The sequence below is a fragment of the Scyliorhinus torazame genome, chromosome 7, assembly GCF_047496885.1.
Source record: "Scyliorhinus torazame isolate Kashiwa2021f chromosome 7, sScyTor2.1, whole genome shotgun sequence".
Taxonomy (NCBI): Eukaryota; Metazoa; Chordata; class Chondrichthyes; order Carcharhiniformes; family Scyliorhinidae; genus Scyliorhinus; species Scyliorhinus torazame.
The window spans coordinates 154,445,870-154,472,240 of record NC_092713.1 but is presented as its reverse complement, the minus strand read 5'-3'; the positions used below and the strand labels follow the sequence as shown (position 1 = coordinate 154,472,240).

The following is a 26,371-nucleotide window of genomic DNA, read 5'->3' as shown; positions in this document are numbered from 1 at the left end:
GGCTTTTAAAATAGACCAAACGTATGAAGCTCTCAGAGAAATTATACTTTTGTAGGAGGTCAAAAATTCAATTCTTGATGTAGTGAGAACTCATGTGGAAGAATAGAGGGTTAAAACTGCGAGGTTAGCAGCAAAAATCGCAGATGATTATGAATTAGTTCATAAATCAAAGCTTGGTTTCCGACATCAGTTTCAGCCTGTGAGGGATAGAAACTGGGGACATGAGAAATACTCAAGTGGTAAAGGTAAAGGTGATCTGATGGGAGATAATAAGGAGAGTGTACCTCAGATTTTTTTTAAAATACAGGAGGGTGGAAAAGAAATGAAAAGTTTCAAATGTTTTCACTGGAATGAACTAGGCCATGTAAAGTCACAGAGTTGGTGACTGAAGAAAATCACTGGGAAGGCTGATGTGGTAAAACAGGATAAGGCAGTGGGGTTTGTTAAAGTGGTAAAGGAAAGCCCAAGTGAAGCGAAGGAGGTGCAAAATATTGTACAGTCTGATCAAGAGGTGATTGATCAGAAGCTGCCAGATCGTTTTAAAGAATTTACTTGTGTGGGTAAAGTTTACTCATGTGTATCGGGAGGAGCAAGTAAAGAAGTCACAATTTTAAAAGATACGGGAGCTAGTCAATCTTTAATGGTAAGAGATGAGGAGTTATGTAGTCTGGGAAGAATGTTGCCAGAAAAGGAGGTAATATGTGGAATTCAGGGTGAGAGGAGTAGTGTTCCATTATATAAGGTAAGGTTGGAAAGTCCAGTTAAGAGTGGTGAAGTGGTAGTAGGAGTAAGAGAGAAACTATCTTGTCCAGGAATACAGTTTATCTTAGGGAATGATATAGCTGGATCGCAGGTGGGAGTGATGCCTACTGTGGTGGATAAGCCAGTGGAAAATCAGACAACTGAAGCATTGAAGGACGAATATCCTGGGATTGTTCCGGATTGTGTAGTGACAAGGTCACAAAGTCACAAGTTAAGACAAGAGGAGAAATCAAAGAGTGAAGTTGAAGTGAAATTAGCAGAAACAATTTTTGATCCAATTGGTTGAAAAAGAACAAGAACAGGTGGAGGATGAGGCGGATATTTTCAGTTCAGGAAAAGTGGCAGTGTTACTACAGAAAGATGTAGGAATAAAATGGATGTGTCAGAAAGCATACACGGAAGAGGAATCTGCGTGTATACCAGAGTGTTATTACCGTAAAAGTAATGTCTTGATGAGAAAATGGAGACCTTTACATATGCAGGCGGATGAAAAGTGGGCAGACGTTCATCAAGTAGTATTGCCGGTAGGGTATAGAAAGGAGGTGTTGCGAGTTGCACATGAGGTACCAGTGGGAGGTCATTTGGGAATAAGGAAAACTCAAGCTAAAATCCAGAAACATTTTTATTGGCCTGGACTACATAAAGATGGAGTTAAATTTTGTCAATCATGTCACACATGTCAAGTGATAGGGAAACCTCAAGCAGTGATAAAACCAGTGCCCTTAATACCCATTCCAGCATTTCAGGAACCTTTTACAAGGGTCCGAATTGATTGCGTAGGACCGCTTCCGAAACGAAAAGTAGGAATCAATATCGTTTGACGATAATGATTGTATCTACAAGGTTTCCAGAGGCCATTCCAGTACGTAATATTACAGCTAAAAAGATTGTGGAGGAGTTATTTAAATTATTTACTAGATATGGACTACCCACAGAAATACAATCGGATCAAGGTTCAAATTTTACCTCAAGGTTATTCAAAGAAGTTATGGATAGCTTAGGAATAAAACAATTTAAGTCAACTGCGTGCCATCCAGAATCGCAGGGAGCGTTAGACAGGAGGCATCAGACATTAAAGACAGTGTTGAGGGCTTATTGTCAAGATTAGCCAGAGGATTGGGATAAAGGAATTCCATTCGTACTGTTTGCAATTAGGGATGCACCTAATGAGTCAACCAAATTTAGTCCTTTTGAACTAATTTTTGGTCATGAGGTAAGAGGACCACTTAAATTGATTAAGGAAAGATTGGTGAGTGAGAAATCGGAAATTACATTATTGGATTACGTGTCAAATTTGAGGGAACGATTAAATAGAGCAGGTGAATTGGCTAGACAACATTTAAAAGTTGCACAAAATGTGATGAAACGGGTAGCGGACAAAAAATCCAAAGTTCGTAGTTTTGCCTGTGGAGATAAAGTTTTAGTGTTGTTACCAGTGGTAGGTGAACCTTTAAAAGCTAGGTTTTGTGGACCTTATCAGATTGAAAGGAAATTAAGTGAGGTGAAATATGTGGTAAGAATGCCAGATAGAAGGAAAACTCACCGGGGGTGTCATGTGAATATGCTTAAAAGGTACTTTGAAACGGAAGGAAAGAAAAAGGAGGAGGTTTTAATGATTCTAACTCAAAGTGACGAACCAAATCCAGGTGACTTGGAATTTGACATACCTCAAATTAAATTGGAAAACGAGGATGTTCTTAAAAATTGGGAAAAATTGTTGAATTACCTTCCAGAGGAAAAACGAACTGTCCTGAAAGAGTTATTGATATCACGTGGACAAGTTTGTAGAGATAAATTGGGAAGTACTAAAATGGCTATACGTGATGTAGATGTGGGAAATGCTGTTCCAATCAAACAACACCCATATAGACTTAACCCTTTAAAATTGGCACAGGTTAACAAAGAGATTGAGAGTATGCTTAAAAATGGCATAATTGAGGTGGGTTGCAGCCAATGGAGCTCACCCATAGTGATGGTACCAAAACCGGACGGTACCCAACTATTGTGTGTGGACTATAGAAAGGTTAATGCAGTTACAAGAACGGACTCTTATCCTATCCCACGTTTGGAGGGTTGCATTGAGAAAGTGGGACAATCAGCTTTTATTTCCAAACTGGATTTACTTAAAGGTTACTGGCAGGTACCTTTATCCGAAAGGGCGAAGGAGATTTCAGCTTTTGTGACTCCAGATGGTATATACCAATTCAAAGTTATGCCATTTGGCATGAAAAAACGCCCCAGCCACATTTCAACGGTTACCTAACAAAGTTGTTTCAGGATTACCCAATTGTGCGGTATACATCGACGATCTGGTAACTTTCAGCCAGACATGGAAAGAACATTTAAAACATGTGATAGCGTTATTTGATCGACTTCAGGAGGCTGGTTTGGTGATAAACCTAGCCAAAAGTGAATTTGGAAAAGCCCAAGTCACTTTCCTTGGCCATACAATCGGACAGGGTCGAATGGTCACACAGGATGTGAAACCAACAGTTATTGAGGAGTTTTCAATACCCTCAAGACGAAGGGAAATAATGCGATTTCATGGCATGAGTGGATTTGATCGAACATTTGTGCAAAAGTTTTGTAGCATGATTGCTCCACTGACGGACTTGCTGAAAAAACGTCGAAAATTTCCACGGACAGCGGAGTTTTAACAGGCATTTGACTGCCTGAAAGCTGTGATAACCAATGCTCACGTGTTGGAGAATTACAAGGGACTCTGTGATCAGATTGAACTAAAGTATCTGACTTTAAAGAGAAATATCGAGGCGTAGAGAAGTGGATGGATCGTGCAGAGACCTTCTTGTTCAAAGAGACTGTCAATCGAGAAGGATTCCAGTTGCAGGAAGAATGAAAAAAAAAATGGACTATATTATTATACCTGTTTGCGTGTGTTGTTGTTTTTTAAACAAAAAGTATATTTACTGTGTGTATTTCTTAAAGGATAGTGAAAAGGTGAAAAATGAAACCATCTTGAAGTTGATGGTTTATTTTTTGTTCTTGGGGGGAGGTGTCATGTGAGAGTGTCTTTAAGAAATGGGTGTTTATAAATGGGTAGTCATATAAAAATCTGTAGTGAGAGTACCTTTAAGAAATGGGTGTTTACCACTGCAGTGATGTCAGAGAGTGGGTGGAGCTGGGCTGTCTGTTAGCTTTTTACATTCGTTTTAGGCTGTTTGCTGCAGGGTGTGTTTTAGTTTTGTTTTCAGTGTTGGAGCTGAAGCTAGGCAGAGCAGGTGTACTGTTGATCTCTCTGCCATGAAAAGACTATCTCTTGACCATTTGGTGAATTCAGAATTATAAATGTTCTCAGTAGTGAATGTAAACCTAATGTGCTTCTGTTAAAAGGTGTTTCTTTTGTCTTCTAGATGTTTTTTGGGAAGTTATTAAGGATTACTTAGTGTTGTATTCTTTGGGGGTTGTATTTGAATTGATGGTTGCTAAGATGTTCACTGTATGTTTTAAAAAGGTTAACTTGAGTTCATAGAATAAACATTGTTTTAATTTAAAAGTACTGTAAAGCTCTGTTTGCACCATACCTGTAGAGTGGACAGTGTGCTCCCCATACCCACAATCTATTAAAAGTTGTGGGTCAGGTGAAATCCATGATACACTTTGGGGTTCTCTAAACCCTGGCCCATAACAGTACCCAATAACATTCTTGGAGCAATTATTCTCCAATCAATAGGAAAAATTAAATTTGAGTTTGAAGTATTTAACTGTGTGCCATATGCTTTTAAAATTGCTGAAAACTGCATATGAAGTGCATATGGAAATGTTCACCCTGGTTTGTGTGCCATTTTTAGAGGATTTTCTCTGAACGAACAGGTAAAAGACACTGAAGTGTTGTGAAACAATGAGATGCTCTCAGGTCATTAACAGAATCTTGTGATGTATAATTAGTATTCCCAAGTTTTACATTTTAGAACAAACACAAAATATCCCAAACAGGTGAGTGAATGAATAAATGACATAGAATTTTTAATAAAAGGGAATAATCAAATATCTATGATGAAGTGAGTGGACGAGGCGGACAGTGGTTAACAAGAGAAAAGACAAAATGAATTCAGTGTCAGAAGCTGATCACAATTACCAACATTGCCAATTATCTGCAAACATTGTCTCATGAGTTGGGAGACCAGTTGGGATTCAGAGTTTTAGTCCAAATCTGCAGAGTTTGGGTCTGGAGAAAAGAGTTGTGGCTGGCAGCACTCGGGTAACTCACCATTTTATTAATGGTCATCAACTGTGTGATTAAAAGTGCCCGCGTATATCCTTGACCAGCTGAAATGGTCTCTCCCATTAAACAATTATTGCCAATCTTTTACTACCCGTTATGAAATGAGAGTTATGCAGAAAAGATGACGGCCTTTTAAACTAAAAATAACAGGCGATATAAATAAATAAATAAATATTCTTTATTGTCACAGGTTGGCTTACATTAACACTGCAATGAAGTTACTGTGAAAAGCCCCTAGTTGTCACATTCCAGCGCCTGTTCGGGTACACAGAGGAAGAATTCAGAATTCTCAGCTGGTACAGGAATTGAACCCACGCTGCTGGCCTTGTTCTGCATCACAAACCAGCTGACTAGCCCACTGAGCATATATGTTGAAGGTAGGAAATATTAAATCAGTTCTGAGGTTAGTCCGAACGTTCATCTCATCGTTCTCCCTTCCCGTTTCACTCATAAGGTATGAAAAGATTTGCCTGCCATTTTAATTCTCCTGTCCACACTAACCAACAGCCTCCTATACTGTTCCAATGAAGTTCAACAAACAGCACCTCAGCTTTTAATAAGACTTGCATAGCTTTCCGATTTCAACATTAAGTTCAAGAATTTCACCCCCATTTTTTTGGACAGCAGCCGTTGGTAATAAGTCTATTACTACTTATACCTCCTCTAGGTCTCTCATTTTGTTTCTTGTCCCATCATCAACCTTTGTCTTATAATGTCCCCTGCTCTCCACACTACCATCGTCTTTTTGCTCTCTTTCCCCCCTATCTTTGCTTTGTACTTGCTTAAAACTTGTTACATATCTAACTTTCTTCAGCTCTCAATGACCTTTCATGGTTGGTGACACAGTGGTGAGCACTGCTGACTCACAGCTCCAGAGACCGGGTTCAATTCCAGCCTCGGGTGACTGTGTGGAGTTTGCACTTTCTCCCTGTGTCTATGTGGATTCCCTCCAGGTGCTCCAGTTTCCTGCCACAGTCCAAAAGTGTGCAGGTTAGGTGGATTGGCCATGATAAATTGTACCTTAGTGTCCAAAAGATTTGGTGGGGTTACTGGGTTACGGGGATAGGGTGGAGGCGTGGGCTTAATTAGGGTGCTCTTTCAGTGGGTCGGTGCAGACTCGATGGGCTGAACAGCCTCCTTTGGCGCTGCAAATTCTGTGAAACATTAAGGTTGTTTCCCTTTCTCTCAATGGTGCATGATTTGCTGGGCATTTTCTGCCTCATTTCAAATTTTCACCATTTGCACTATTTTTCTGAAAAAAAAACAGGTTTCCCAGTGGATAAGGAAGTGGACCAAATTTATCAAGGATAAACAATTATACCATGTGACACAGCTCATAAATTAAAAACTGTTTAGTATCCAGGACTCAAATATCCAGTTGCAATTTCTTTTGTTAACCATAATCAACAACTTTTCGACAAACCCCTCCTACCCACCCAACAGCAGGCAGTGGATGACTGGAGAATTGGAGCTGCCACATTTTCTGGCCTTCCAGATCAACCAGTTAGTCTGATCTCAAACATGGCCCATAGATTTCTCCTGTCAGCCCATTTCCTAATAGACACTCACAGCATGCATTAGATAACCCCCCAATCCTGCACTTTAACCTCAATTCCTTTTTACACAAAATTTGCCTTTTTATTTTCCTTCTGTCCTCTAGGGTGGCGGCCATCTAGACATGCACTTGCAATAAGAAAGTCAGAAGGTTTTATACATTATGAAACAATCTCCATATCCAGAAGATAACAGACATTAAGCAAGAAAAATAATGGCTGAAATTCTTCAGTCATCACGATTCACTTTTCCCGCTGACAGCACACCCCTGCCAGTGGGTTTCGAGGTGGCTTGGATGGTTTCAGTTGGAAATCCCATTGACAAGTGATGGGAAGATGGAATCCCACCACCAGCGAATGGCGCGCGGCCGAGAAACACGCGGCTGGAGTACCAAAGAATCCCACCCAATGCCTTTCATACAAAGTACTCTCCTACCTCTAAGTAAAATTTGTTCCTTTTTTAAAAAGTCACACGTTCCAGGAAAAACTGAAAATTTATTTTCCTTAGCAATGTCTGCCAATCAACCCAGGAGGTTGCTGATGTCAACTTCAACAACTATTACCAATCAACTCCACCGAGGGCAACACTACTCCGCATTCTTTCCACTTTCCGTTGTCAATTTGGAATTTCCCTCAAAGTCTCTTGAAAAAGTCTCAAAATAAATTGTTACATAATAACTGAAAGCTCGACTCAATGTTAAACACTTCATTCCATCACTCTGATTCACAAAAATCACAAGACAGATCATCGTAGCTCACCCATCCAGCAGATCAAACCAGTACCCTAACTTACATTCACATTGCTTCTCAAACAATTACCGCATATATGCTGAAGGCACTCTACCCCTACCTTTCTACCACTCCTCTCAGCTCCAGGCAACTGCCCAAGTTGTGGCTAAATCAAAATTTCCTCCAAATGCACTAAGGTATTTGGCACCTGCCACAAACTTTCCCCATCAATTACTCCACCTTGCCTTCTCAATTCTCATTCAAGATGAACCAGACTACAAAATATTTTTTAAAATTCTTCTTCTTATTTTCCAAAAGAGGAAAGGAGCAGGTAAACAAAGTACAATACAGTATCATTATGCAACCCCCCTCCAATAGACAGACAAAAACTGTACAAAAAATGTAAAATTAACAGTCAACTGTAAATAACTCTCCAAAGAGAGAAATGGTTGCCCTCTACAAAAACAACTCTCAGTAGATTCTTTTATGGCATACTTAATCTTCTCCAAATATACAAAAGACATTAAGTATTTCAACGAGGATGAAGCATTGGGTGGCTTGGGGGACTGGCAGGTTAATAAATTCCACTGCGGGTTATTAATGAAGCAAATGCAATGACGTCTGCCTCAATCTTCGTGAAACTGACCAGTGCAGATGAGACTCCAAATACGGCTATCAAAGGACAAGGCTGCGGGCCAATATCTTGAACTTTGGAAAGAGTGTTATGGACGGATGGCCAAAAACTGGCTAACTTCGGGCATAACCAGAACATGTGGGTATGGTCTGCAGGGGCAAGCCAAAATCTGTCGCATTTGTTGCTTGTGTAGTAGACAAGTTTACTAATTCTGGCCTTGTTAAAGTGAATCCTGTGCAGAATGTTAAACTGAATTAAGCTTAACTGAGCACAGAAGGATGTGGAGTTGACCCTAAAAAAGGGCCTCCTCCCACCAATTGACCATAAGCTCCGCTTCCCAAACATTTCTAACCTTATAGAGATGGGAGGGTCGAGAGGATATAACGAGACCATACAACCTTGAAATAGAACTTCTGCTGGTTTGAGGCAATGACAAAATCCCTTTCAACAATGTACTTGAAGGTAGTTGAGGAAAGGATGGACAGTGCGAGCGAACAAAACCACCAGCTTGAAAATAGCGGTAAAGATTAGATTCAGCTAAATTAAATTTGGTTGCAAGCTCGCTAAAGCCGGCAAAGTTCCCATCCGCAAACAGGTCGGTAAAACGTTTGAGTCTCAGCTTCCTCCAAAAGGCAAATGTCGAGTTGAGCATGGTGGACAAGAATAAGTGGTTATTACAAATAGGACCTAATAAGGAAGGAGTGGAAATTTCAAAATGCTGAAGAAATTGTTACCATATTTTTAAAGTAAAAATCACAACAGGTTTGACTTGTATTTAGAGGGGGCAAAGGGTGGCGGAGCACAAATTAAAACAGGAAGAGAGGATGAGCAGCAGGAGCTCGCTTCCATAAGACACCAGTTTAAACTTGGATCATGACACCGTGCTAAGATCTTTTGAATATTGACTGCCTAATATTAGTACAGAAGATTAGGAAGAGCTACCCCACCAACCAGTCTCCCTCTTTGAAGTATCGCTCTACAGACTCTCGGAGTACAGACTGCCCAGATAAATCAGCTTGTTAACGATAACAAAAAATGGTTTTGGTAGAAAAATAGGGAGATATTGAAAAGAAAAACAAGAATCTGGGCAGAATGTTCATTTTTATGGATTGAACTTTGCTAGCTAAGGAAAGAGGCAAATTGTCCAGCACTACAAATCCACTTTAAATTTGGTGACTAAGCTTGTAAGATTTGTTCTATGAAGAGTCGCAAGGCAGTGCATGATGTTCGCACCCAAGTAGCGAATACCAGCACCAGATATATGAAGCGGCAAAGCTCTTGGGGGTATAAATTGGAAAACTCACTTTTATTGATATTCAATTTAAAGCCAGAGAATGAACCAAAGACACGGAAAATATTCATTATGCCATCAACACAGGCAATAGGGTCAGTAATATATAATTGGAGGTCATGAGCATATAAGGACACGTGGTGCTCCACACCAGCTCGAAGGATACCCTTTAACAGTGAGGATTACTTTAAGACTATTGACAGGGGTTCTACTGCCAGGGCAAAGAACAACGGTGACAGAGGACACACTTGACGGGTTTCCTTGGATAAGGGAAATATTCTGAGTGCAGAGCGCGTGATGAATGTAGGAATTTCAGATATATTGTATTATATGTAGTTGGTGCAGTGAGGGTTAAACGCCTGGATTAGTATGTCACTGCTGCAATTATGTTTTTTGGACACATTAAAGCATCGTAAAAGTTGGGCTAATGGAATTTTGTTTATGTAAAGAGGGCTTCCTGGGGAGTAGATAATGAGAGTCATTGGGCACGATCTAACCAAATTCGTTCTAAGTGTGGTAGCGAGAGAGAATCGTTGGGTGATTCTCACCGCCAACCCGGCGAGGCCGTCACTGGTATTTAATGTTAATTAAGGCACTTAATGATGCCACACGAGCTGCATGCCGCAAATGATTGTCCTAACAGCTGATTCTTCGGGACCATGCCCAGAGGCTCCCCGCTAATGAGGGGGAGGAGCACTTAAACCGATCCCGCAGAGAAAACCCCAGACAGCACACAACCACGCCACCGCACAGACCAGCTCCATGATTCAGGGATGCCGACCTGGCCAGACTGATACCCTGTTCCCCCGAGGGTGGAGGGTCAACCATAGGTCAGCTAGTGCCGCCTGGGAGGCAGTGGCAGCTGCCATCAGCTTGGGTAGTGTCAACAGCAGGACTGCCACCCAGTGCCGCAAGAAGCACACGACCAGCCCTTCTGCGGTGGCCCCCCCTTGCTGTTCAAGAGAATGCCTCGGAGGAGAGCTCCGAGGATGTGGCCACTGATGGGTCATGGCCCAATCTCCACCAGTGCAGATATGCACACCTCGGTGTGGACATTGGGGAGCCATCAGGGCTGGCTGAGCCAGATAGTACAGGGTTATTCAGAGCTCAATCCACTGCCCTTCTATCCCGAGGTGACCCCCAGGGCCCTACGGCATTGATTGGAGGAGGGAGTGAAGGGGGCCGACCTGGAGCCTTCCCATGGGGTGACAACAGCATCACCAGCTCTCCCGAGTTCACCCCCCCCCCCCCCCGACAACAGCGCATTCACAGGAACAGGGTGGCACGGCTAGGCATGTGCCACCGCCAAGTCAGAAGGCCAAAGTTGTGGTCTTCCCTTCTTTGATTGCCCGGCGACAAATTTTAATGGAGTGGCGGTCAGCAACGCCACCGGAGGTAGCGGCCTGGCTGTGTGATTTGTATGACTTTCTTCGGCTGGAAAAGATTAAGTATGAGTTAAGGGGTTCAGCAGAGGGTTTCAAGGCAAGTTGGGGGATGTTCGTGACCGTGTTTGAGGAGTTGTTCGGCGCGTGTGTTTCCTGAACTGTTTCAGTATTGTAACTTTTCATAAACATTTGGAATAAAATACATTAAAAAAAAATAAATGAATAAAATGAAATATTGCGGTTTCTGTCCGATATCCTAACAACGGTTGGGGTCTGGTCCGGGATCGTAATAAGAGTTGTGCACACCAGCGGTAGAGGTATACAGAGGCAAATCCATGAATTAAATTTTGCACCAAATCAAAATTTATTCAAAATTGCAAACAGATAATCTCACTCCACCCGATCAAAAGCCTTCTCGAGAGACAGAAACTTCAGGGATGGTCAAGGCAGTTGGGGGAAATATGTCAAGAATACAACGTATATTTGAGGATGATTGTCATCCCTTTACATTGCCAGTTTTCTCATCAGATATATCAGGAAGACATGGCTCAGTACCTGAGCTAACATCTTTACATCTGTGTTTAAAAGAGAGATAGCCCGATATGAGCCACATTCTTCAGGGTCCCTGTTCTTTATGAGTATGAGCAAAATGCCGGTGCAGACTCGATGGGCCGAATGGCCTCTTCTGCACTGTAAATTCTATGAAAAATGGAAGCGTGAGGCAATGTAGGGGGGCAGAGAACCATGAGAAAATAAGTCATTAAACATATCTATCAATAAGGGCGCAAATTGAGTGGAGAACCTTTTCTCAAAATCAACAGGGAAGCCGTCTGTCCCTGGAGCCTTACCACTTTGTATCAACTTAATGCAATTTGGTATCTCATCCAAGCACAAAAGATCGTCTAAGTCTATGCTCCTGTCGACATCTACCGATGGGATGTCCAAATTATTTTGGAAGTCAATCATTGCCATGCTATCCAACGGGAGATCAGATTTATAGAGGTTACAATAAAAGGAAGCTGAAGGTCAAATTAATACCAGAAGGGTCAGTAGTAAGATTATGGAAGAAGTCATAGATCTGGGAGGTAAACCAAGAAGCAGATTGGCGCCTGAGGTGGTGGGCTAGTAGGCAGCCAGCTTTGTCCCCGTATTCATAAAAAGTCCCACTTGAACATTGTAACATGTGCATAACTTTATTTCTGGCAAGTAAATCAAATTGGATTGGATTGGATTGGTTTATTGTCAAGTGTACCAAGGTAAAGTGTTGTTCTGCGTACAGCTCAGACAGATCATTCTGTACATTAAAAGAAAATACATAATAGAGCAAACATAAAATACACAATGTAAGTACACAGACACAGGCACGGGTGAAGCATACAGGAGTGTAGTACTACTCAGCAGAGAAGATGTGTGAAGAGATCAGATCAGTCCATAAGAGAGTTGTTTAGGAATCTGGTAACAGCGGGGAAGTTGGAAGAGTGAGTATCCTGGGTGGGAGGGGTCTTTGATTATGCTACCCGCTTTCCCAAGGTATGGGAGGTGTAGACAGAGTCAATGGGTGGGGGCAGGTTTGTGTGATGGACTGGCCAGTGTTCATGACTCGGGCTTTAGTTTGTTTTAATAAAAACATCTATAGATATACAAAAATCCTTGTCAGAGAGTAGGGTTGTATCAAATCTCCATTGTGCTGACTATTAGCTTTCGACATAAGAGCTAGTCCGAGGGAGTGGGGTGCGTGGCCTGATATAACAACGGCAGAATACTCCGCAGTTTTAATTGAGAGAAGAGCTCTCTCCAAAAACGTTGATGCGAGAGGAAGCATGGTGATATAAGTAGCAAAAGTTATGCGGCCGGGTGGAGGAAACGCCAAGGGTCCACGCAATCCATTTGAGTAATAAAGGTGGAAAGAGCTGGAGGCAGCACGGCGGCGCATTGATTAGCACTGCAGCCTCACGGCACCGAGGACCCGGGTTCAATCCTGGCCCCGGGTCAGTCCGTGTGAAGTTTGCACATTCTACCCGTGTCTGCGTGGGTCTCACCCGCACAACCCAAAGATGTCCAGGATAGGTGGATTAGCCGTGCTACATTGCCCCTTAATTGGAAAAAAATAATTGGGTACTCGAAATTTAAAGAAAAGGTGGAAAAAGCATCGGAAATGCTGGAGAGGGCAAAAGTCTTTGGACTTGAGTGATCCAGCTTCAGATCTATAACAATTTAGTTCCCCGCTGAAAGTAAGATGGTGGGTCTCTGGATTAGGAAGGAAAGATAGAAGCAAAGTGATAAATTTTGTGTCAACCCAGTTAGGGAAAAGGTGTGCCACTAACTATTGTATAACGTTCACCAGAATTTGAGATTACATCTAAGGGGGAGAACTGTATTCTTTTGTGAATCAAAACTGCCACCCCCCTAGCTTGGCTGTCAAAGCTGGAGTGAAACACTTGGCCAACCCGTGCTTTACGCAATCTGATGTAACCTCTTGCACAAAGATGCATTCAAGGAATGCAATATCAGTGTTAAAGCCCTCGAGATGTGAAAACACTTTGGAATGTTTTACTGGGCCATTTAACCGCCTAACATCACATGTGACTGATCTGATCGAGAGTCTACTACCACCCTGACCGCCTGAGCTCGTCATACCTATAGGAAGACTTTACAAAAGGGTCAGTAAATTGAATGGAAAAGAAAACAAAACCAAGAGGATCCATTACGTAATGAAAATGGCCAAATACAAAAAGGACTTTGATTACTGTCCATGCAGGAAATCCCTCCCACCCACTTCACCCCCAGAACAATTATCACACCCCCAAACCACAGGAACAAAAACCCAAAACTGTGATAATAAACGTTTAACTAAATAAAACCATGAATCAAATCCTAAGCTTGCCATTATAAACAAGATGAGCAGTGGATATTCCGCTTGATATAACATCCAGTAATGAACCAATCTAGTTCATAGGCATACCCCCAACACATGAGCTACATTATTTATAATTCACCATTGGAAAGTTGCTTGTTCTACCCGCGTAGAAAGAGTTCTAATGTAAACAGACAGTTAGACATGCCCTTAATTTTAGCATTTTAAATGATAGAATCCCTACAGTGCAGAAGGAGGCCATTTGGCCCATCAGGTCTGCACCAACCGTCTGAAAGCCCACCCTACCTAGACCCAATTCCTGCAACCCCACCCAGAGGGGCAATTTAGCATGGCCAATCCACCTAACCTGCATGTCTTTGGACTGCGGGAGGAAACTGGAGGACCCGGAGGAAAGCCCACGTAGATGGTCACCTGAGATTGGAATCGAACCCGGATCCCTGGTGCTGTGAGGCAGCAGTGCTAACCACTGTGCCACCATGCCGCATTATGGCCTACACAGGTATTCAAAATAAGACACCAAAAAACAAAACCACAAACTTAATAAGCCCATCAAGTATGTGCCATTGAAGGAAAATGTCTGCCTCATCTGGTGCATCAAATAAATTATTTTCTCTGTAAAATGTGATGTGGAGATGGACAGGGTGAATCAGCCCAAAGCTAATTCCTTTCTTGTACAGTATGGACTTGATGTTGTTGAATGCTGCATGCCGCACTGTCAGGTCCACACTCATGTCTCAGTAGATCCTGATTGAGTGGCCCTGGTAAGTAACATCGTAGTGCTCCTCGGCCCACTGAAAAACAAGCCCCTTATCTTTGTAGCGATGAAACTGGACTACAATGGCTCACAGGGTGTCACCAGGGCAAGGTTTCGGCCCAAGGGTAGGATGGGCTTGGTTTAGTTCTGGGAGTTGGGGGATATATCTCTGCCCACCACCTTTTTGAATAATTCTCACATAAACTGTGTTGGGGCTCAGCATTGAGTCCTTTCTGGCATACCAACATAGCGGGGGGGGGGGGGGCTTCCGGTGATGGTGATGTGCTGAGCAGACACAGATCAGGTGGCTCTGCTCCAGAACATAGCCAAATATGCACTCTTAGGTGAAATTAGCCCGAAAATTCAGTAGCATCTCACTCTCAATTGAGAAAGACAAGGAACACACCCAGCATTCCAGTAAAGAGGTTGAAGAGACGGCGGGAGCAGAGGAAAAGGCTACGAATAACAGGCGGGCGAGTCGGCAGACCCACGAGGTGAGGGGGCTCCAACTACCCCAGTGAGAGGGTGACCGACGACCCGAGCAACAGCCTCCTTGCGCATCACCCCCCCCCCCCCCCCCCCCCACACCCAACCTGGAGATGGATGGAAGACATTCCTAATGAAGGAACTGGCCGAGAAGAGGGGAGCAATAAAGGTGGAAATCCAGGTGGTGGTCAGGGTGGCAGCAAGGGAGGTGTTGGTCGCCATGCAAACGATGATCGATGGACTGGGGAAGAAGGTGGAGAGGCAGGGGAAAATGATCCTTGAGCTGGAGAAGACGTCGGTGGACCAGAGCGACAGGATTGTCGCATTGGAGGCCGTAAGAGAAAGGTTGGTGGTGACCTAGGGGAGCTTGAAGGGGAAAGTTGAAGCCCCGACGCCAGAACATTCGGATTGTGTGCCTGCCGGAGGAGATCAAGGGCAGGGCCCCGAAAGGCTATGCGGCCCAAATGCTGGGAAACCTAGTCAGGAAGGGCAGCTTCTCCGCACAAAGCGCTCCGGCCGAAGCTAACGGCGGGGGTACAACCAAAGGTGATAATTGTGAAACTGCATCAGTATTAGGATCATGAGAGAATGCTGAGGTGAGCGAGATAGATGAAGGCAAGCAGCTGGGGAGGACATAGAATCCAAGTCCATCAAGATATTGTAGTGGACTTGGCAAGACATAGAGCTGAATTCAAACAGGGAAAAATCGGCCCTGTACAGGATTAGAGTAAAATATGGAATGCTGTTCCCAGTCAGGCGCTGGGTCACATTCCAAAATAAGGAATTATGGTAGCAAGGCGGGCTGCGGCGCACCTCCCGGCAAGGAGGGAGCGCCTGGCTTGGGCGGGGGGTGAAACCCGCGAAGACATGGGGTGCAAACTCCACACAGACATTGACCCAGGGCCGGGATTCAAACCCGGGTCCTCAGCGCCACAGTCCCAGTGCTAACCACTGCACCACATGCCGCACTCATGTGTACAGGACCCATTGACTGACCGATCCAATCCCAAAACGGGGAAAAAGACAAGGATGGCCAGGAAACTGGAAATGTTCATGGAGCAGATGTGGGCAGTGAACCCAAGCCGGTTCCTACACCCTGGTGAGAAGCAATTCTCGTTCTTCTCACCTCAAGGTATACACCTGTATCGACTTCTTTACAGTGGGGAAATCGATGCTCCCAGAAATAGTCAGAGCGGAATACTCTCCGACCACGCTCCACATTACATGGATGTGAGGTTGGAGACTGGTCGTGCCCAACACCCAACGTGGAGGCTGGACACGGACCTCTTGGCTGACAAGGTCTTCAGCCAGAAAACATCACAGGCCATAGGCGAGTGCATCACTAACAACCAGAATGGGAAGTCTCACCTTCCATGTTCTGTGAGGCACTGAAGGCAGTGATTAGGGGAGAGATTATAGCCTACAAGGCATGCAGAGACAGGGAAGAGAGGGCAGCCAGGCAGCAACTGATCGGCTCCATCCTGGAGGTCGACAGAAAATACTCCGAGGCCCCGACCGTAGATAATAATAATAATTATCTTTATTATTGTCACAAGTAGGCTTACATTAACAGTGCAATGAAGTTACTGTGAAAATCCCCTCGTCGCCACAATCCGGCGCTTGTTCGGGTACATGGAGGGAGAATTCAGAATGTCCAATTCATCTAACAGCACGTCTTTCCGGACCTTTGGGAGGAAACCGGAGCACCTGGAGGAATCCACGCAGACACGAGGAGAACATGCAGACTCCGCGCAGACAGTGACCCAAGCCGGGAATCGAACCTGGGTCCCTGGCGCTGTGAAATAACAGTGCTAACCACTGTGCTACTTTCTGACGGAGAGGAAAAAGCTACAAATGGCCTTTAACCTGCTATCCACCAGGAAAGCAGTGCACCAACTCCGAGAGACCCAGGAGACCTTTTATGAACACGGAGAGAAGGCGAGCCGCCTGTTGGCTCACCAGCTGAGAAAACAGGCAGCAACGAGGGAGATAGCACAGGTGAAGGATAGTAGAGGTAGCCAAACTAAAAAAAGGTCAACCAAGCATTTGATGCCTTCTATTGGGGACTGTACACCTCAGAGACCCCAATGGGGCTCGGGAATGAAACGGTTCCTCGACAGACTGGACATGCCAGTCGTGGGGGACGGCAGACGGAGGGAGCAGGAAGCACAATAGGACTGGGAGAGATCATGGAGAGCATTAGCTCCACGCAGGCGGGAAGCCATCGGTTCCTGGAGGACTTCCATAAAGACTTCTGATCAACCATGGCCCCGCACCTACGGGAAATGTTCACAGATTCCCCAGCGAGGGGGACCCTGCCTCCAAAGTTAACACAGGCCACAATATCGCTGATATCGAAGAAAGACAAAGACCCGATGGATTGTGAATCGTACAGACCCATTTGCTGCTCAACGTTGACCCAAAAATACTTGCAAAAATCCTGGCTATAGAACTGCGTACCAAAAGTGGTTGCAGAGGACCAGGCGGGCTTTGTCATGTGTAGACAACTAACTATGAACATCAGGCAGCTGCTAAATGTGATAATGACTCCATCTGGAGAGGTGATCGTCTCCTTGGACACAGAAAGGCCTTCAGCAGAGTCGAATGGAAGTAGCTCATAGAGGTACTGGGGCGGTTTGGGTTAGGGACGGGGTTCACCTCATGAGTGAAACCCCTGTACAACACCCCCAAGGCAAGCATACGGACCAACACCATCAGCTCGCAGTACTTCCAGCTGCATAGAGCCACAAGGCAGGGATGCCCACTGCCCCACTCCTGTTCGCAATCGAACCGTTGCCGATTGTTCTGCGAGATGCAAAAGGCTAGAAGGGCATCCAAAGAGGAGGCAGAGAGCACAGAGTCTCACTCTATGCGGATAAGCGGCTCCTCTACATCTCGGACCCGCAGAACAGCCTGAAAGTAATCATGGAGCTCCTGGATGAGTTTGGGGTCTTCTCGGACTATAAACTCAACCTGGGCAAGAGCAAGGCATTCCCGGTAAACCCGAACAGGGGAGCAACAGAGCGAGGGGTCTACCATTCAAACTAGCTCAAAGCAAATTCCACTACCTGGGGATCCAGATAGCCCATGACTGGACACGGATCCACAAGTGGAATCTGACCAGTCTGGTGGAGGAAGTTAAAAAGGACCTACAGAGATAGGATGCACTCCCGCTTTACCTGGCAGGAGGGTGCAGATGATCAAGATGAAAATATCATAGAATCATAGAACATAGTGACAAGGTTCCTCTTCCTGTTCAGATCCATGCCTATCTTCATCCCCAAGGCCTTTTCCCAAGAGATAAACAGAATTATCATGCCGTTTGTGTGTGGGGGGGTGAGGGAAGGGAAATTCCAAGATTACACTGCAGAGGCGAAGAAACATGGGCGGCCTGGCCCTTCCAAACATGCAATACTACCACTGGGCAGCCACAGCCGAGAGGGTGAGGGGATGGGTAAGAGAAACAAATACAGAAAGGGTGATGCTGGAGGAGTCCTCCTGCAAGGGAACGACCCTCCAAGCCCTCGCCACGGTAGTGCTCCCATTCCCCCCTTGCAAAATACACATCCAGCCCAGTGGTGGTAGCCACGTTGAGAACATGGAGCCGAATAAGATAACATTTAAAAAAAAAAAATTTTGCGTACCCAATTCATTTCCTTTTCCAATTAAGTGGCAATTTAGCGTGGCCAATCCACCTAACCTGCACATCTTTGAGCTGTGGGGGCAAAACCCACGCAAACACGGGGAGAATGTGCAAACTCCACATGGACAGTGACCCAGAGTCGGGATCGAACCTGGGACCTCGGTGCCGTGAGGTAGCAGGGCTAACCCACTGCGCTACCGTGCTGCCCTCTGAGATAACATTTTGGTTTAATCGAGATGCCCTCCATGGCCATCTTCAGTCACCACAAATTCCCGACAGCCATGCTAGACGCCACTTTTAAGACGTGGAGACAGGTTGGGGGGCACTAGCGGTTAGGGACATTTACATGGGGGACAGACTCGCAACTCTGGACGAACTAACAGAAGTACTAGAGCTACCGAACAGACAGGAGCTCCAGCACTTAATCAAAAGAATTCTCCACGACGAGGTATCGTAGGGCCCCGAGAGACACATTGGTGGAGGAACTGCTGGACGCGGACAGTAGGGAGAAGAGGAACTGTGGGGACATGTATGGATGACTTTTGGAAAGGGCAAGAACACCGTTCGATGGGGCAAGACAGAAATGGGAGGATGAACTTGGGATGGAAGTAGGGTGCGGACTCTGGAGCGAAGCACTAAGTAGGGTCAACTCCACCTCCTCCTGCACAACTCCTCATGCAGTTTAAAGTGGTGCACAGAGCACATCTAACCAGAACCCGAATGAACAGGTTCTTCCCGTTGGTGGAGGATAAATGTGAACGGTGCCAGGGAGCCCTGGCCAACCACTCTCACATGTTCAGGGCCTGCCCCAGACATGTTGGGTTCTGGACAGCCTTCTTCGAGGTGATGTCTAAGGTTGTGGGGATGAGGGTGAGCCGTATCTTTCTCCCTTAATATTTTCCGTCCTGTCTGTTTTACATTTTTGGGCATGTTTTTTAAAAACTTGTTCCTGGAGTGTTTGAATTAATTTTTGTAGTGGCAAATAACAATATAGCAGCGCCTTAAGAAATAACTTGAAAAAAGAATCGTCAGGAGAAATACCACATGCACTTCCCCAAATCGCGCAACCGGAAGTCCTTCACTGTGGAAAATCTTAAGTGTCTTATCTAACAGCTAAATTTCAAATCCCACATCTGATCTACCACCAAGATTACCTATTTCCATCTTGATATTACCTGCATCAGCCCCACTGCCACCAAAATCCATATTGTTTCATGTGGTGTGGTGTGTGCAATGGGTCCTGCTCTAAAGCCTTTTTTAAAAAAAATCATCATAGAATTTACAGTGCAGAAGGAGGCCATTCGGCCCATCGAATCAGCACCAGCCCCTGGAAAGAGTACCCCACTCAAGCCCATGGCTCCACCTTATCCCCGTAACCCCAGCTAAACTTTTGGACATTAAGGGGCAATTCAGCATGTCCAATCCACCTACCCTGCACACTTTGGACTGTGGGAGGATACCGGAGCACCCGGATGAAACCCACGCAGACGCGGGGAGAATGTGCAAGCGCCACACAGTCACGGGAGGCAGCAGTGCCAACCACTGTGCCCGATGACATCATGACATCAAATTCATTATCATGGCATCAGTGGTCTCATGATTATGGCAAGCAACAATGTACAAAGGGATTTGAACATCCCATTTTTCATAAAATAATTACACATACTATTGTTTACAACTTACTCTAAATACATAGTCCACAATCAAGATTATCAAGTGTAAACCAAAACGGTTTGTTCTTTCTCGTCTGTTTCAAATTTGACTGTCCCTACAAATGCATTGCACATAACCTTTAAAGGGTCATGTCTTTTTATGATTCATGTGAGAATTGTTGGCATCAGGGATCTGCTGGTTTCTGAGGTGACATTGCTTCTCTGGAGAATGTTCTTGCAACGGCAAGTGTTGCTGCTGAGATAATTGATGCTGCTGATCCATTGCAATTTGTTGGAGATGGTTGACCTTTGGGACAGATGGTTGTTCAGTTCCTTGCTTAGTTGGCGGAGGGGGGTGGTGTGGAGATGGGCAGGTGGGAACACCCATACGGCTGGTGTCACTCTGCTGAACCAGGTGGCTGGTCAGTGGGTGTGCAGCGAGGTGCCACGGTAATGGCAGTCCGTGCCTGGGCACCGCCTCAGTCCTATGGGGGGGGGGGGGGGGGGGATCACCCCAGTCACTCAGTCTGTTCCCCATCAGCCCCCATCCCCCACGGCCCTCGCAGTGCCCCGCCAGCCCAACCAATGTCCGGCCCAGCAGCCTGCAGTTGCTCCGCTCTGTGTCCTCCCTCCTCTCTGTGGTGGAACAATGCTCACCCATGAGGAGAAACTAAACTGAGGTCCAATTGAATGGGAAAAAAGATCTTCAGAATGTGGGCACAAAGCCAATCACCTCACCTCGGCAAAAATAAATCAAATGCTTGGATTGGTAATCCTCCATGTACCAGAAAAGATATGCGCAGGATTCTCCGTTTCTGAGACAGTGTTGACACCAATACAACATCCATGGACTTTCATGACAGCAAAACAGGTGCCACATCTGAACTGATTCTGCTACTGTTAATGGGCTAGCACTGGCGCCACGTAGAACACAATAAATTCTCATGAAAAATGGTGCCGGATTCGCCGGTTTCGCGATTGACACTCAGGAGGCTGACAAGCTGCAGCTGCATATAGACACTTCACTCCCACACACACCATCAGAGCCAACAAGATGGCAGCAAGACGCGCAGCCCCACGTTTCGCAGACACCAAACTGGAGACCCTCCTGGATGCCGTGGAGGAGAGGAGGGTGACCCTGTATCCCGGCCCAGGAAGGAGGCTGCCAGCTTCCTGCCAGCCTTGGGCAGCATGGTAGCATGGTGGTTAGCACAATTGCTTCACAGCTCCAGGGTCCCAGGTCCGATTCCCGGCTTGGGTCACTGTCTGTGCGGAGTCTGCACGTTCTCTCCGTGTGTGCGTGGGTTTCCTCTGGGTGCTCCGGTTTCCTACCACAGTCCAAAGATGTGCAGGTTAGGTGGATTGGCTATGCTAAATTGCCCATAGTGTCTAAAATTGCCCTTAGTGTTGGGTGGGGTTACTGGGTTATGGGGTTAGGGTGGAGGTGTGGGCTTGGGTAGGGTGCTCTTTCAAAGAGCCAGTGCAGAATCGATGGGCCGAATGGCCTCCTTCTGCACTGTAAATTCTATGATTCTATGAACATCGTGCTTGAGCGCAGGTATCAGCGCCGTGATCAACGTAGTCCGGACCGGCCAGAGTGCAGAAAAAACGGCACGACCTCCTCCGGGTGGACAGGGTGAGTAGGCAACTCTGTGCCCCTGGTATCAACCCCCGTCGCACACCCATAACCCTACCCTCCCCCCAACCTGGAAGGCGGCTGAACCCCACCCTGCACCACATGCCGGCACCCATATCAGCGCCCTCTTGTACAGCCGCAGGGCACCCCGAAGGCTGCGGCGACTAATAGGAAGGCTACCATTGCTGGTTGAATTCCAATATCCATTGTATGCAAGGGTTGAAAGGCCGACATGTTAGCATGGTGCATATCCCTCCATGCTAAACCAGATCCAACGGCTACATAGTAGCCATGGTTGACACCGCAGGCTCTGCCCCCCCATGTCCCCTGTCCCCCCCCCCATCCCCGCACCACTGGCCCCGTCCGTGGCCGGCACCATGGTGTTCTCTGGCCCTGGCACTCATCTCTGATGCCAGGGGTACTGTCGGCTGACACTGTCTTGCCAGGGGTATGCACCCAGGCCCCCATAGGGGCTACTGTGGGTGTTGCCCTGGGTGGGCTGCCGGTGGGTGGGGGGAGGGGGGCATGCTTCCTCTTACTTCTATTGGTGTCCTCTACAGATTTTCGATCCACTCTTCTGGTCCTGATCTTTCTGCTGGTCTCTCCAAGTTGTCCTTCCTTTACATCATTGACTTTTGCTTGAAAGACTATGCAGTTAAAGGACTCAATGTTTTTCCCATCAATGACTTCAAGTGATGATTAGCCACCGCAGAGCTTCTGCACATGTCAATAGCTATCGTGAGAATAAGCTTCTCTTCTTTAAGTGGACATGATCATATGGCAAGATTTCTTCTCCCTAAGAAAGTCCTGTGTCTGATGAGAATATCGTTCAGTTGCCGAAACTCATAAGATTTAGCGAGACATCAGTACAGTGACTTACTGATCAATATTCTCCCTCTCTTCCTGAGCTCTAGTGTTAAACACATTGTGTTCATAAACTACATTAGTATAGGATTCAAAGTGAGTCTTAAAGCCTCCAGAATTGAACAAGTCTGGCTTTTCTATTCCTCAGTGAGACCTAGGGCGTATTGCCTTCCCCATCGCTGCTAACAATATTGCTGCTTCTATTTGTTCAGGTTTCATGCTCAACCTGTATAGCCATTTCATAATTCTGCCACTGAGTCTGGAAGGATTGCCAATTTCTTTCCAAATCTCCCTTCATGTACAAAGGAGCAAGTACTGGAAAACTCAACGCCATAATGTTTCACACAGCCGTTATGTCCCATTCAACGTTGCAGACTAAAGGTTTAAATATTCCCTGCTGTGTTTTCACATCTGTTGGCTTTCTTACAGCTAACAAAATCTACTCAAACCCAGCTGCACATTTCTGACACCATGTTCCATGTGGTGTATACAATGGCCACAACCCAAAAGCCTTTATTTACATATGCCATCAAAGGTCACATGAATATGGACAAAGGTAGTTATCTAAACATATATCCCCCTTATTTCATTCATCTTTAGTCTCCTGGCTGGCCTACAATTGTCCCCATGAACTCAAATTGATCTAAACCTCAGCCAGAATTGTTATTCTGGCAGCATGACACATCATCCCCACAAGGCAACTTGCCATTCTGGATGCAGAAAATCAGCTTGGATTGTGAAGAACCCTAAAGCAGCACCTTAAAAGGGAGGGTTGTAGAGAACAAAAAACAGAACTTAAAAACAGTGGGCAACAGCAGCAATTACTTTATATTTGAAAACCCGTAAAGTGCAAAACACAGATAAAATGTTTCCCAAAGTCCCAACAGCTCTTCCTGACTCCAGAATATTATCACTGGAAGTGTTTACCTCTTGATGTGTATCACCTGGAAGACAAGACAGCAACTGGTGACTGTTGGAGGAGTAAAACAAAAAAATGCTCTGAGGCTTTAGCCATTTGATCTCAGATTGCATTCATATCTGAGCTTTAACCTGTTTCCAACATTGGAGCAGAAATTGCTGTATTACTGCAATGATGCATTAACATTGTTCATCATTATTAATTAGGAAAAGAATCTAGCACTTTGTGGAACAAAAGAGTTGCCAGGAGTTCTGATTAACCACAAATTGCTGGCTGATTTGTAATGTACTGCTCCGCTATTAGCCTTATCAAAACCGATAAAAGTTCATTCTCACTCTGAAACTCCTCATTAAATAATCTTACCGACTGACAATTGTGAAATTGTTGAATTTATGACATTATCACAAATGTGTCCTGCTGCAGTTATTTCGAACTAGTGAGTAAATTTGTAGAGAACTCTGGTACTGATCTGCTTTATGGTCCTGGCAATGAAGGCACTCAAAGAAATTCACAAAGCGAGTAGCAAGTTGCTCTTAAGAGTTTTTAAATTCTTACTATTGGCCTTGACAAAGTTTTTGTGGCAGTCTTGCCATTCACATGCCCGCTAATATCGGAAAGCAATACGTTTTAGGAAACAAAGCTATTACAACATTCAAACACAGGTAAGAAAGATTTATTTCAGAAAATAAAATTTTGGGTACAGTATACATGAGCTTTTTGAGATGTGGCATGCTGTAGCATGTTGGGAAGGAAAAAGTCACCTTTTTTCCCCAAAGGACTCCACCTTTTGCAGCTCTAGCAGATGCCCAGACTTCGCAAAATGAAGCTGGGAGTCAAAGCTTTGACAGTGACCAGAAAGCGGTTTCCAGAGTGCTTTTCTTTCAGTCAGCAGGGGATGGGTGGAATATCCTGTCACAGATATTCAACTTGCCTTAGGATAGAAAGCTGAACAGATTTGGCTGAAGACCATAGATGTCCAACAACCTGGTTACGAGGAGTGGATCGAGGGTGCACAGCTGTCCACGGCATCTGGGGCCTCAATGAGAGGGAGCAGGCAGTGTTCATGACAGAACATCTGTGTTGGAAAGCTCACTGGGAAATACTGGAGAGAAGTGCAAACTTTCAAAGAAATCCATGGAATATCTTTGAAGTCCTGCCAGGTTTTGGGGACAGCAGTAACTTTTCATAAATGCAGCAGAGGTTTTATGAGTACAAGCAAGCCAAAGGAGAGAACTGAGTCTCCATATCTCTGGAGCTGGTGAACTTGTTCGACTACATTATCCTCCTGGATCCCTCCTTTGGATCAACCAGGGACATGTAGCTGAAATATTGCCTCACTGAAGATGTGAGGGATGAAGATGTCCAGAGGGAGTGACTAAACAGTAACAAATCCCGACTGTTCTTCTTTGATGCACGAGTTAACATCATCTGGATCATGGGGGAAGACTTGACTCCTAAGACCAGGAAAGAGGCTACCACCAGGGAGGTGACTGTCAGCACAGAAGGTGATGTAGACCAAAGCCGAAGAGGCAGGTGAATGGCTGCAGGGCAAGCACAAATCAGATCCAAGCTGTCCTACCTTTCCAGTAAGCCTCACGACTGAGGGGCACTCCGAAGGAGTGCTGGAACTGTAACAGGGTTGGGCATTTCCAAACAGACTGCCCTCAATAGCCACACACATCAGAGATGTCAAGCATGGATATCCCATTCAGTGCAACTTGTCCCTCAGCAGAGAAGTTACTGGTTTGGCAAAATAAATGGAAAAGCCTCAGCCAGAAGATTGAACATGGAAGGCAACCCACTTTCCACGTTCAGAGATAATTACGGCTGATGCCATGCCCTCAGGCAAATGGCAGCATCCATAACCTAATCTGCTGCAGAATCCAGGCAGTCGTCAAAGTATCACCGATGTGCTTATGCGGGAGATCTAAACCTGATCCGGGGGGGGTAGAGCCGTGTACATTTTCACGTTTGCCATCCATCGCGAAAGAGGACCTCAGGCTGCTTCAACTAGTAAATGAAACCATTGGTAGATTTCACTTTTACTCGAAGACCAAGATTAACCGTACAAAGGTTGATGGTGTTTTACAGCAGTTTACCTCTAACCTGAGGTGCACTGCTGCAAATGCCCAAACTTTTCCCAGCCAATGTTGCCTGAATCGTAATATCTCTGTGTATGTTTTTGAAATTGGCGTTAAATGTAAATACCTCAAAGCATTAATGAGGAGAAATAGATGCTGCTGCAGTAAAAGGGTTCGCCAGCTGTGCGCTATGAGCTTGCACTATCCATGGTCCTGAAGAACAGCTTGGTTTACAAGAATCCCGCCAATTTCTGAGGTTAAGTCACCCGGCCAAATGTTATCATATATGCACAGAAAAGTGTTCTAGACTATCAAGAGGTGACAGGTTTCAGATCTGGTAAAAATAGTCTGCCTGTGGGAGAAATGGAAGCCAATAATTCCCTCAAAATGCACAGCATCAGCCTAGGGGGCATTGTGCGGCAGCAACCCAGGACAGGGGCGCACGGAGTTGGCTAGCCTTCAGTCAGCAGCAGCGATCCTCTAAGAGCAGCAGCAAACCTCAGGGACCCTCCGATTCATCATCGGGATGAAGAGGCTGAAAGTGCCTACAAGATTCAGAAGGCGGTGATCATCAAGAGGTCTGGAGTGACAATCCTGCTGATTGATTAATGTCCTTAACCCAAATATTCGGGGACCACTTCTAGTGTTCCCATTAACACTAGCTGAGGTCACCTATTTCAGAACAGACCAAGTGTCAAGTCTTGGAACTGCCTGGTTTGTAAAGCTTAGAAATCTGCTGGACAATCCACTTAGCCATTTGACAACCAGTAAATAATGTTAATTTGAAACGCATTCATTTTGGCGGCTCCCTTGTCGTTGGGGAGCCTGTGTCTCAGCGTGGTGTATTTCATTGTAAATCTGCCT

The 26,371-nt window shown here is 45.3% G+C and overlaps 1 protein-coding gene across 3 annotated transcripts in view; it reads right to left on the bottom strand.

Annotated features, from left to right (window-relative positions):
• Positions 1-26,371, bottom strand: part of ralgps2 (Ral GEF with PH domain and SH3 binding motif 2) — a 677,925-nt gene that overhangs the window by 55,940 nt on the left and 595,614 nt on the right. The gene's annotated exons all lie outside the window — the stretch shown is intronic.